Raw genomic sequence first — 12,729 nt, 5'->3', positions numbered from 1 at the left:
GTCGCTGGATATCGCCGTTATGTAACTTGATCATAATATCAGAGGGCGCCGTTATGTAACTTGATCATAATATCAGAGGGCGCCGTTATGTAACTTGATCATAATATCAGAGGGCGCCGTTATGTAACTTGATCATAATATCAGAGGGCGCCGTTATTCACCACATACGCACGCGCGCACTCACACACACACACACACACACATGCATAAACACACACATGCATAAACACACACGCACGCACACCTCGTAATACACCACGCTTTGCACAATATTTCAGTTAAATAGTATAGACGTTTAAGGTTTATTTTGAAGAACAATGAAAACACTTGGATTAGTAGTGTGTCTCACAGTCAATTTCCCTACTGCCTAGCCCTCTCTGCTGTGAAAAAGCCCTGAATATAGCAAGTCTAGATTTCTCCAGGTTCTGAATCTCAGCCTTCCCCGGGACCCCAGGACCCCGGGACTAGACAAGAATAGGTAGGGATGTATGCAAATTTTGAATAATGACCTATCTACTTATTGACACACTGATAAAATATCAATAATTAAAATACCAATATCCATAACGTATTTTGTTCATTCTATTTAGTGAGTGAGTGAGGTTAGTTTTACGACGCACTTAGCAATGTTCCATTTATATTCAGTATACAAAGGTTTCTTAATGTGATTCAAGGTAACTTAAACAAAGTGTGTTACCAAGCCTTGAATCTCATACAGTAATTCATATTTTTCGACCACATCTAAATCTTAGGCAAGGACCTTTCGAAGTGACGTTATTGGAAGACATATACCGTTTGTTCCAGAACAAGACAGAATCTCATCAGTGAAACATTTATCATTATCCCTCTCACACAAGGCTGACTGTTGTTTAAGGTCACTATCAACAGAAACATCGACATTGATGTAACGGTGGCCTGTAGATATTCCAGCAGAGACATTTCCTTGAGCTGAAAAATAAACAAAGACTCCATGACATATATACAGAACGTCAGCTATGGAATGTATTATTGCACTTTAACAGTGGTGCTTGGTTTGTTGTTTAACGCCGCACACAGCCATATTCCAGCTATATGGCGGCGGTCTGTAAATACTGGACCAGACAATCCAGTGACCAACACCACAAGCGTCGGTCCAAGCAATTGAGACACGATGACTCTAGTCAACCAAGTCCTGGAGCCTGACCTCCTGATCCTGTTAGTCGCACAAGCATGGGTTGCTGAAAATCAGTTCTAACCTGGATCTTCATTGGCTTGTCAAGATGGAGACTGCATACATGGCCAGTGTCGAGGCGTATGGCGACGTTTTCGGACGAGGCACGCTTGCTTTTCTGTAATATTCTCACTCTGGGAAAGTTATTTCGAGACTGGAACGCACTTGCAATGAAAATACAATCCAGTCACAGCAGTGAATACGCAATGCCACCCAGAAACTGCATGGTTCAATGCAGTAAGTAATATTTGAGATTACACTTTCTGCTTCTCATACACTGCTTCTCATATACTACTGATAGATGGAGTCAGCACAGAGAGTCAGCCATCTAACCCACTCAGCCACCACATCTACAGGCTAGGTCATAGTTAGTCAGTCAAAACCATTGAATTGACACTTATTTTCAGGAAGGAAAACTGGTGCCTTAAATGGAAAAAACTGGCTACAATGAACTAATGTGTACAATAAGAAAACAGCTGAATTGAAAAAGCTCACGATGTTTATTAATAGTATACTATCACACTTTAAACACTAACTGTACTCCACCCGATGTTTTGTACTCTTGCACCACCGCTGGGTGATTGAGGGAGAATATAGAAGGTGAGCGAAAGAGACGACTAACGGGATTGGGTGGTCAGGCTCGCTGACTTGATTGACATGTCATCGGTTCCCAACAGCGTAGATTGCCCATGCTGTTCACTGTTGAATTGTCTGGTCCAGACTCGATTATTTACAGACCGCCGCCATATAGTTGGAATATCGTTGAGTTCGGCGTAAAACTTAACGCACTCACTTACAGACATTACTGTCTTATTTTCCTTACCCCGATTATTACTACGCTTATCTCCTTCCATAAAAGTGGAACACTTGAATCCCTTGTAGTTCTCTGTCGTTAAGCAACACACGCACACACAGAGACACACACACAGAGAAAGAGACACGCACACACAGAGCCGTGAATGGTCATACGGCTGTCAACCTTCTATCGCCTCACAGCCAGCATGGGTTAACCGGGGTATTAATGCATCAACATTTAATCATGCATAAGTACGTGGAAACAGGCGCTTGATCGATAACCATTATTGTTATCATGAGTATTATTATTAGTGCCATCCGTTATCTGTACGCCCGACGCCGTGTACCGGTACACAGTTTTCGCTTGATACAATATTTTATTATGAACATGTATTTTCATCTTTTGCTTTTCTATCGAACGGTTATAACATAACTTAAAATAAATGACTCCATGTTTATGAGCTGGAATAGTTGAGTGTTTTATTTGAAAGACCCGGTCTCACTGACTTGTAGTGGCTATATAGAATGACACGACTCAGGAGGTCTTAAATTGGATGCCACGACAGATTAGGTCGTATGTAGGCCGTATGGCTGGGAGGGAGAGTGGCACCCTCCATTAACCGCACTGGTTGTAATTGTGGTATTGTCTAGTTTTGGGTTAATATACATGATCTGGTTATTTTGAAAATAATGTGAAATGACTGTAACTATACATTCTACCATGACTTCAGTAAATACTGGGTTGTGATTGGTTAATCCAAGTCATCCAGAGGTATATAATCACGTTATATACCTCTGATTTTTCAACACGTTAAGTATTTGTTTAAAATCTGAATAACACGGTAATGGTAGAACCGAAGTATTGTAAAACAAATTCATAGTGCTGAAAAGGTTTAGTAAAATTAATAATGAAAATTGGTGAATTTTTAACAAGACTTTACACCAAAACGCAGCTTTCCACATGCACGATATTTGCACATGCTTCTTCATGCAGTTGGTTCCCACAAGTTAGTGGAGACGTGCATCATCGATGTAACCACATATATATGCGTAACATCTAGACCTTTGATGTATATGTTCCGCTGTCCTGTGTTGCTCTAGGCACTTAACGGTTGATTGTAACTGACTCTCTGGGCTAGCCCAATCTGTAGTAGGCAGTACAAATGACGGTCTCCGCAATCAGAAGTCACAGACACAAAACTCCCTACATGACAACCACCCGATACTCATTCAGTTCCCAAGGAGAGATAAATTCTCACAGGTGTTATCCTCTTTGGTATGTGTTTCACACAATACCACCACTAACTTTGCAACACATGGATATCCGGAATGACTTTGGTTAATGTTCTTGTTTCACATGACGTTTTCTTCAGTACTATCTTGTTTGGATGTTTTGTCATTTTTCAAATTTATTGAAAACACATCAAGTGATCCCAAGGCAATGTCTGCAATGGTTTTAAGTGCCCCGACCACTCCTGAACTTCCACACTAAAGACCACTGGAGGTTTAATGGTAGGCGTGCTCCAAGGTTGTTCTTAACGCTGAGCCCATGGGTGTATAAAACGTTCATCCTTCGAAGAGTGACTGTGTTTAGTTTTACGCCGCTTTTAGCGATATTCCAGCAATATCCTGGCGAGGAATCGAACCCGGGCATTTAACCACTTGCCTACCCCACCGCCCACCTTCGCAGAGGCAACTCTAAGTAAGAGGACAATACACAGAGACTAGTCTGCTACTTAGTATTTTTTAAATAGAAATTATCATTTAAACTAATAATGTTTACCTTAAAGACTAATACAGTTTCAGTTGAAGGGAAAAACCTGGTTGCACTGGTGGACCATGACGCAAGTGTAGCTCAAAAAAAGAAGACCGACACCCAGTAAAATGCTGGAAAATTTGCAAAACTGAAATGCGATTTGAAAAAAATGTAACTTGAAAATTTTTTATGAATTTATTATATATTTGAGTCTCTGAAGGTCATGCACAAGAAAACAAGAAGTTAATGATAACAAGCTGTATATGATTGTATACACACCAGGCTCCTACAGTAGTCATTAGGAACATAGCATTTCCACAATAATTGGCGTGACATCGTCACAAAGAGTCTATAAACAAGTGACATATAAGGCAATGTCATGCCTATTTATCAAATAGTTTCCCCAGGATTCCAAGACTTGTTTTCTAAGCACCATATTACCTTCACTGCGGGACCTAGATGATTGAGATGTCTTGAAAAGAAAACGACAATCCTCAACTTCAGGAACCGCGTTCTTGAGATTCTCCTACAAACAGCCTCTATATGTCTGTATGTCCTATCGTATGATACGTCAAGCAGGGAGAACGACACTGGCATCTTGTGTCTCACAGATAACATTGTATTAGACGTCTCCTAAATTCGTTATGGTATATACATTTAAGGCGGGACGCCCTATATAACAAAGCACATACTTAGTTACTGGCGTCGTATTTCGTGTTCACCAGCTGGGAATGTTTTGTTTTCCATATGGAGCAAGCACACTACCCAGGTGCCCAAATACATAATATTGTGTTCTAGGTATCACAACTGTTACCATTAACCAAGGGACGGGAATATTAGAAGAATCGATGATATGGTTTGAAAAGTACTGATATATTGTCATAAGATTTCGGGGCGCATTTCCAGTCGGCGGTTGTATTGTTTTAGGGACTGGATTTATTGTGTTTATATTCGCTACCAATAACTCATGCTGACAATGGTTCTAATGTTTTCAGGGATGATATGTTTAGTCTCGTCAACAGGAGACAGGCCAATCCTCCCCATTCCTCTGTTAAATTAGTCTGAAGATAAAGCGTGTGGGCCATCCTTTCACAGCCAGAATGATCGTATGATTGGATGTCCACACGAGATGAAATACGTGTTATACAAACATACAAAATAGTTTCTCCAGCCTATGAAAACAAACATTTCAAAAAACACACAAAGAAGCTAGTCAAAAATATTCCAAGCCAGTATCAATAATGCATGTGTGACGTGTAACTCTTACTACTAAACTGCATAAAAGACATCCATTAAACAAAGCTACCGCACATTCCCTTCACAAATAATGAATATTACTCGACACATCAGTCAAACAGCTGCATTGCTAGACTAAGGCTTAGTCTCTGAATATGTATAATTATGATAGTAACAAACAAACCTATTTTAATTGAAAAGGAGCCTCAGGGAGACCAGAGATTCAGAACCTGAACAAATCTAGATTTGCTTCATTTAAGGCTTTAGCACTGTAGAGAAGGCTTGGCATTAGGCACAATAATGTGGCTTAGGGACTATGAGACAGACACCTGCATTGCAAACAAACATGTACATTTATATGTGGAGAGATTTACCGAAAGTCTTTTATCCATGAGCTATTTTTACATGTAGTTAATTTGTTTTGGGAAATTCATCATTCTTCGCCGACAAGTGTATTTGCAAAGTGGTGAATCTTATTGAAAATGCTATTACAGCATCGTCTGTATTAAATGACTTCGCGATGCCCTGTGTCGCTATATACGCTGATTGGCCAGTACCATGCATATGTACTCAACGTTTCGGGTTTCTGAGTCTTGCTATTCTTGGTGATTAACTGTAGGAAATGACATCTGCATCATTGAACAAAGTACAAAATAAACACAGTGGACCCTCTCTAAACTGACATCGCTCGGGACCGGTGCGTTTTTTAAAACTCAATCCAAATTTAAAGCACATGCAGACCAAATGAAACAAACGCAGGGGTGTGTATGATTATATACAGTTATAACTAGCGTTAACCCCGTCCATGCTCTCTGAGGAGACATACTTGTATATATACTAGCTAATGCTGATTGTATGCAATACATATCCCAGCCTTTCGCATTGCCATTGAATTTAAGAGGTCAAGACAAGGTAAGAATTAAACATATGACGAAAATGAGCGCAGCGCAGAACAGAGTACGTACAGCTGTTCAAGATGTGAAGGTGATACTCAGGAAATAATTGGATCTGGAACATTAAATGTGTCCAGATTGAATTCGGAGCAAGGTAATGTTGCAAAGGCCACAATAAAGAGTGGAAATTTAACAGTTTGCACAAAACACCTCACTAACCACACCCAAAACAGAACACAGAGTTAACGTTTCGGGCAGGTGGTAGAATCCGTTACCAACTACAAATGCAAGCAACAGATAGGTAACCGTTTGTGTCTTCAGGGTGATAGTGAAAATCAAATTTGTTGAACAATGTAAAATTGAAAATCTTAGAAAATCATCCTGTTGCCTGATGTGTGAGAGAGAGAGAGAGAGAGTGAGAGAGAGAGAGAGAGAGAGAGAGAGAGAGAGAAAGAGACACAGAGGAGGATGCACACTTACGCACGTACGCACATATACACACCCTGGTAAAAACAAACATTACGGTTAATGAGAACAACGCAGTTTGACACAGTGATGGCGGCCCCGCCCAAGCTTCACATAAATCACACACTGAATTAAGATAGGCAGTATTGCTATTCTGATATTCCTGCAAACGATGACAAGGATCAAATCGAATGAAACGACCCCCTGTGTTGTGTGTAACTTTCTTTGGCACCCTGCCAAAATATAATATATCTTTTCTTTGTGCATACGTTTTTTTCTACATGGGTTGTAAATGATTCAATAAAAAGTATAATCGAAATCTTTAACCTCAGATGTCTGTATTCCCCTTTAAAGTTGCCAGACACGTTAATGCATGGTGATTGATCGAATAGTGGTTCTAAATCCAAACAGAGCAATATTTCTGTAGGGTGTAAGATCTTGAGTGTTATTTCCCTAGCTCGTATCTCCGACCTGCACTAGAACGGTAATTGGCCATTCAAGAAGAAACGAAACGGCCGGTCAATGTTCACAACATGTGTGGAGATTTGTTGTCTACAAATTAATGGGTCTTTACTTTGAACCTAATATCAGTTTTTGCGTCTATCGAGAGATTGTGAATTGAACTAAATATTTTGATAATATCGGATAGAAACCGATAAACCCAAATACAAAATGTTGCACATTTGAGTTGCGATTATACGCTTATAGTTTTGTTTACTTGTTTTTTTTTCAGCCCACATATATATTCTGGGCAGGGCAGTATCTATAACAGAAGATCGCGATCGGAAGTTAGCAGAAACGGCATTCTAAACAAACATTTTGACCATCGTACTCATTAATTTGTGAAAGCCCAATAGCCAGGATCTAAGCAAGTAAAATAATATTTATGTTTAAATATCTAATAAGGACTCTTTTGAAAATAAAGTTTCATTTACACTCTCCACAACAGAGAATCCGAACCTGTGGAACTGTATGGTTAATGATCGATGTGTTTCGTGATGTGTGCAAAATTTGGACACGGCATTATTCCAGTTATATATAAGATGGTGGATGACAACCTTGCTCCCATTCTGTACTGAATGCTGAGCCAATGGATGTATGGTAACTCTAGCCTTCAAAGATGCAAGTCTGCGCAGTAGTCTGTTGTTTATTCTTGTTTTCAGAAAATATCAGTTAGACAATCGATTTTCACCTTAGAAGCTTGTGCAAATCTAGGCGAGCAGTAAATAACTGCCTCTTGATCCGACAAACCAGTATCGTGAGCATCGATCCAATCAAAAGGGCCACAGTGACTTACACCAACCAGGACAGCAGGCGAGTAGCCGGTCATGTTTAGTCGTCTTTTTAAACAAACATTGTTTTTGATGACCGATTCCGATCTGCGTAACAAACAAACGCAACGCGCATTCATAACTTGAGGCAGATATAATTGTCTCTATTAAATGGTTGTGACGTCTAAATGTGAAATAAACACGCGAAAACTGCCATTATGTCGGCACACGGTCCCGGAGTTAAAGTTAATATTTCGATTATAAACTCATTACTGGGTACATAATTCTTACTTAAATAGTCTCCCATGATGTTTGGGTATTCACTCCAAAGAATCAGGAGAAAGCACGAATTGTTTTTTGAATGAAAGGTTATCTCCCATTTCAATTATTTTAAATAAACAATATTGTCAATATAATCTGTCTTCGTCCCAATATAATCTGTTTCCATCCCAGATGGTGAGTCGTGAGTCAATATTTCAGGAAGTATCGTAGTTCAGCAGAGATCATTGTAAACATACATCGCGCTAGAGAAGTGGATTGACCAATGAGAGAGAAGGTCGGTGAGATTGACAAGATGTTTACACATATCCCGTCACTCAAACCCACACGACTAATAGGAATAGATATCGCTCGCGACTCTTGGCAGCAGCGGTTTAGGCGGGAAAGTGTTCGCCATCAGATCACGACAGATAGCACAACGGGGGAGAGAGAAAACAGGTTCACAGTATGTATTAATTTCCTACTATATTTTGGTAGTGGGGTTTATATTTAATATCGTCAAGAGGTCAAATTTCGAGTGTAAATAGAAATGTTCGTATGGTAAGATATGAAATCGTTCTAAAACAAAAAAATGTTTTGGACATTTTTGATCTCCTTTAACTGGCCCTGCCCTCAGTCCCCGGATGCAGAAGATGAAAGGGCGCCATCTGCAGTCATGGTCACGTTGGATTTACAGGCTGCATTCATCCATTAATGCAGGACATCTGAATAATGGGTTTCAGTTTCATTTATCCATACCCAACCTTTAAACATCGGCAAAAACGAAAAGAATGTATTATTTCCAGTTCTGGTTTACTTCAAACATTTACTGGTTATGAGCTGTCTTTGCGCTGCAATGTTCGATGGCATGTAGTCGTCATTGCTTTCGCTGTCTAGTTCGTTTGACTTACTGTTAGCTGATAGCCTTTCTTGCTTAAGCCACAAAAGCATATATTTCATCTTAATTTTGTTTAGTATGTTGTATCCTTATGCTAAAACGACGACATTCCAATCAAAGCTTCGTTTTGAATGTATCAAGAGACACGACTTTGATGAACGTAGCCATCCAATCAGATCATTACATTCATGGTACATCGTGTGCAAAACTGAAGCCATGAGAGAAAGGTCAGTTTCCAAACCAGGATTTGGGATGCTGGATACTCGTAGTAATCGAGAAACAGAATACACTAGATAAATGAGTATGTAACGATGTTTGGCTCGCTAATTCACATATCACACAAGTCACATATAGTACTAGCAAGTAATATTTATCCCATTTGACGAGAGAAGACCAGACGCGCCAGACGCAACCTCAGTCTGCCTTTGGGTCTGAATCCAACCAAATTATACTTTTTAGAGCACGAGGCATGTGGTGCTCGAGGTCTTCCAACGATGTTTTGTCCAACCTGTGCCCCAAACTAACTTACGTTCCTGCAATATTGCTGAAATGATACAAGACAAGAAATGGGCTTCACACATTGTAAATTTGTAAATACGGCAATCGAATACGGGTCTTTATCATCACCAGTGTATTGCCAGAGTTGTGACAAATAATGTCATATTGTAAGTTTTCCGAGGCATTCGATGTTTTCGATCATGGCTACATAAACCAATAATTAGGCTGTTTCCTGATAACGGAATGGGCGGGTGTGTGTTCGTACACTGACTGACGTCACTGATTTCGTTTTGTTTTCTACTTTGTTTTGCACTAATGATTAAATAATTTGTTTGTTTTTTATCAACGTTCCCCGACCAATCTGTTTCCATATGTTGGGTAATTTTCATGTGATCAGTTAGGTTAAATCTTAAAACATCTGTGCCCCTGTTTTAACGTTTACACCTCTATAAACGCAAGAAATGATGTCAGTTCTAAAATATCTTTATTTCGGGGATAATGTTTGTCTGCCGCTTGTATTATCGGTGTCTGTGCGTGGCCAGTACCGGCGACATTCCTTTTACAACAACCTGGGCGCATAACGTTGTGCTCAGAAACACCTGGCGCTCATAATTCCTGCTGGAACAGATTCAGACGCCCGGTGATCTCATAGACGCACATCTCACCCAATAAATGACCATATGATATATACAATGACTCACATCAACACGATCTTCCGTTGCCTATACTCAGTTGATCTCTCAATCAGGTGATACTTATCAATGTCGAGTTTTTATTTGCCAGTCAGATCTCGGTTTGTAGACCCAATCTTACGACTGAAGTGCGACACGCACACGATGTTATATCAAAAGTGTATTTTCGTATCTTGATTAAAGGTTCGTTTCTAACTAGAAATCATTGCATAGCGCGTACTTTATCAGACGATGTGAGTGGCTGACTGATTTATGATAGATGCATGTGTTGTGCAGTGCGAATCTCCATTCACGAGCTTGCCACAGCCTTGCTGGGTGCTGTACTCAATGCTAAGTCTGTGGATATACGTATAGTAATTCTACCCTTTATTAAAGAGGCAAGTTTAGATATATGGACAGTAAAACGCACCAATCTGTTAGAGGGACACTGTCATAGTTTTTGCTTGTACATTGAAGAAAGCAAAAATCATTTAAAAAAACTAATTATGACCTCAGGGACTGGTGCAAGTCTAGCGCGCTACACTGCCGTGCGTTGACTCGCTGCATCAGTTGCTTCGCTAGCCAAGAGGAAGGATTCTCATCATGTGCTGCAAGGATAAAGATGCAAGCAAGGATATATATATCCGGACTAACCGATTAAACTCCAGTGGCAGTAAATACCACGGCACCAATTATTATTCTATCAACTTCATCAGGAAATATTATGAGATAAAATGGTATCTGACAAACTTTATGACATTCCTGCTTGACAACGATACATGAATCTATATCGAAACATAGCAATGTCGTAATAAAGAAGTTTTTATCCATAAAGTTTGTCTGTACTGTACTTCCCAGTTTCTAAAATGCCACTCAGAGAAGTGAAATTACACCCCTTAATGCATGATGCATGATATCTGGTAAACAAGGATAGGTTGAGCACGAACCTGACCCTTCTTAGCAGGTACGAGTGCAGGCCACTGGCGGTTGTCATTGTGAAGGGCCCTAGGTTTTTTCGCGCTCAAGTGTAGTCATATATATGTGTGTAAGGAACTGATTCGAATCGTCAGTTTCTATTTGCTAAACTCTGATGAAGAGCGTCCTTGTATGTTGGAAATACAGTTCTAGGTAATTATGGCTTATGAAGGGACATCGCAAATGGCTCAAGCTGTGATACGACTTCCTAATGTGCGAACGCATCACAGATAGAAACTATGATTGCCTACATATATCGTGTCCTATGGACGAGAACACATTATGCGTTGTGTGTTTCTTTAAACACAACACAATCACATGTGGAATTTTTGTTGTTGGCAGAATAACGCATGGTAACATCACAATTAACAGAACGCATGCCGCTTTTGTGGGTTTGCCCAGAGTGTTTGGAATCAAGAGTATTCCCACATGGCCAAACGAAATACCATCTTATGTGGCAAAAACAGACATTTTTCAAATTCTTTATTTTGTAAAAGTTAAATCACTCTTCACTCAACGTCCATAATAGAACCTTGCACATACAAAGCATTTTTTCTCACACTGGTGGGACTGTGCATCTGCCCGACCCATGGCAACCGTCGTAAAACACGCAGAGGCATGTCAAGTGATGGGAATTCAAAATAAGAAACTGCATTATTATTTTTTGCTGAGGTGTCCGATTTAGAAATGCACTCCACGTGTTCCACCACAGCTTTATAGGGCCACTTCAGTGAAATCACCAAGCTCGACTGTGGTGTTGACAAACGTAGAAACGTAACGGGAGGTATGGACATTCGAACCCAGAGCCACACGTGAGTGGATCGCCAAGGGGACACAACTCTGCACAGCGATGTTGCGAAAGGGCAACCCGTGCGCGTTAAAGCAGGATGAGCCATGGGTTGCATACACCTAATAATAGTCACAGGTCCTCTGTTTACTAATGAGGACAATAGCAGATTGAGCCGGACAACAATGATTTAAAGTGCGACATTCACAGATAGAGATACAGCTAGCTTCCATCCGGGTGTTGCACAGTTAATACCGTCACGACGGATGCTGGGATGACGTCAAGGTCGCCGTCGTGCGGGTATGTATCCGGGCGACCAGCGACCTTCCGCACACATGGACACAAGACCGCCATGTGTTTATCATAAACGTGCACTTCTTGACCCTGCATGTCAGTCAAATATTGGACCCTTGGACCCGTGCACGAGACACCCGCGTATGTTCCAGTGTAAACAGGGTTAGAGTCCAGCGTGTGACGCTAACATAATATTAATGAGTTCATGCTTAAAACATATTATGATGAATTTCGAGAATCATAAACAGTGACTAATACATCAGCCCGGGAGAGACATTGGTCCTAGGGCCTAGATCTGGCGAGGCCCTTAAGCACCCTTGAAAATAACGAATAAAAATCAGTGAAATTCCTTTCTCAGAAAAGTAACCGACAAAAAGTATTCAGGCCAATTTGTGTGGTTTTAACTGATTTCAAGTATTATTTTCCATATGACCTACTTTAGGATTTGTCCGTTTTGTGGTGAGATGGTGACATGAGTGATGAACGCGAGAGTCTCAAGTCAGATCAACATGTCCTTGAGTGCCCCAGCCTGAACATCCTTGGTCAAGGTTTCAAATCCAAATAACCTGCCTCAGAAATTGTTGTTTAAATATTGTTCCATTATGCATAACATAACTGCTACTTTTTTCTTGATGAATTCGGAAATTTGATATTCAAACACCAAAACCTATATCCTAGCTTTAACCGAAAAAAGGATTTTTAATTATTTCCCTCAACAATCA

The sequence above is a fragment of the Haliotis asinina genome, chromosome 12 (genome assembly GCF_037392515.1).
Source record: "Haliotis asinina isolate JCU_RB_2024 chromosome 12, JCU_Hal_asi_v2, whole genome shotgun sequence".
Taxonomy (NCBI): Eukaryota; Metazoa; Mollusca; class Gastropoda; order Lepetellida; family Haliotidae; genus Haliotis; species Haliotis asinina.
This window is presented reverse-complemented; position numbering follows the sequence as displayed.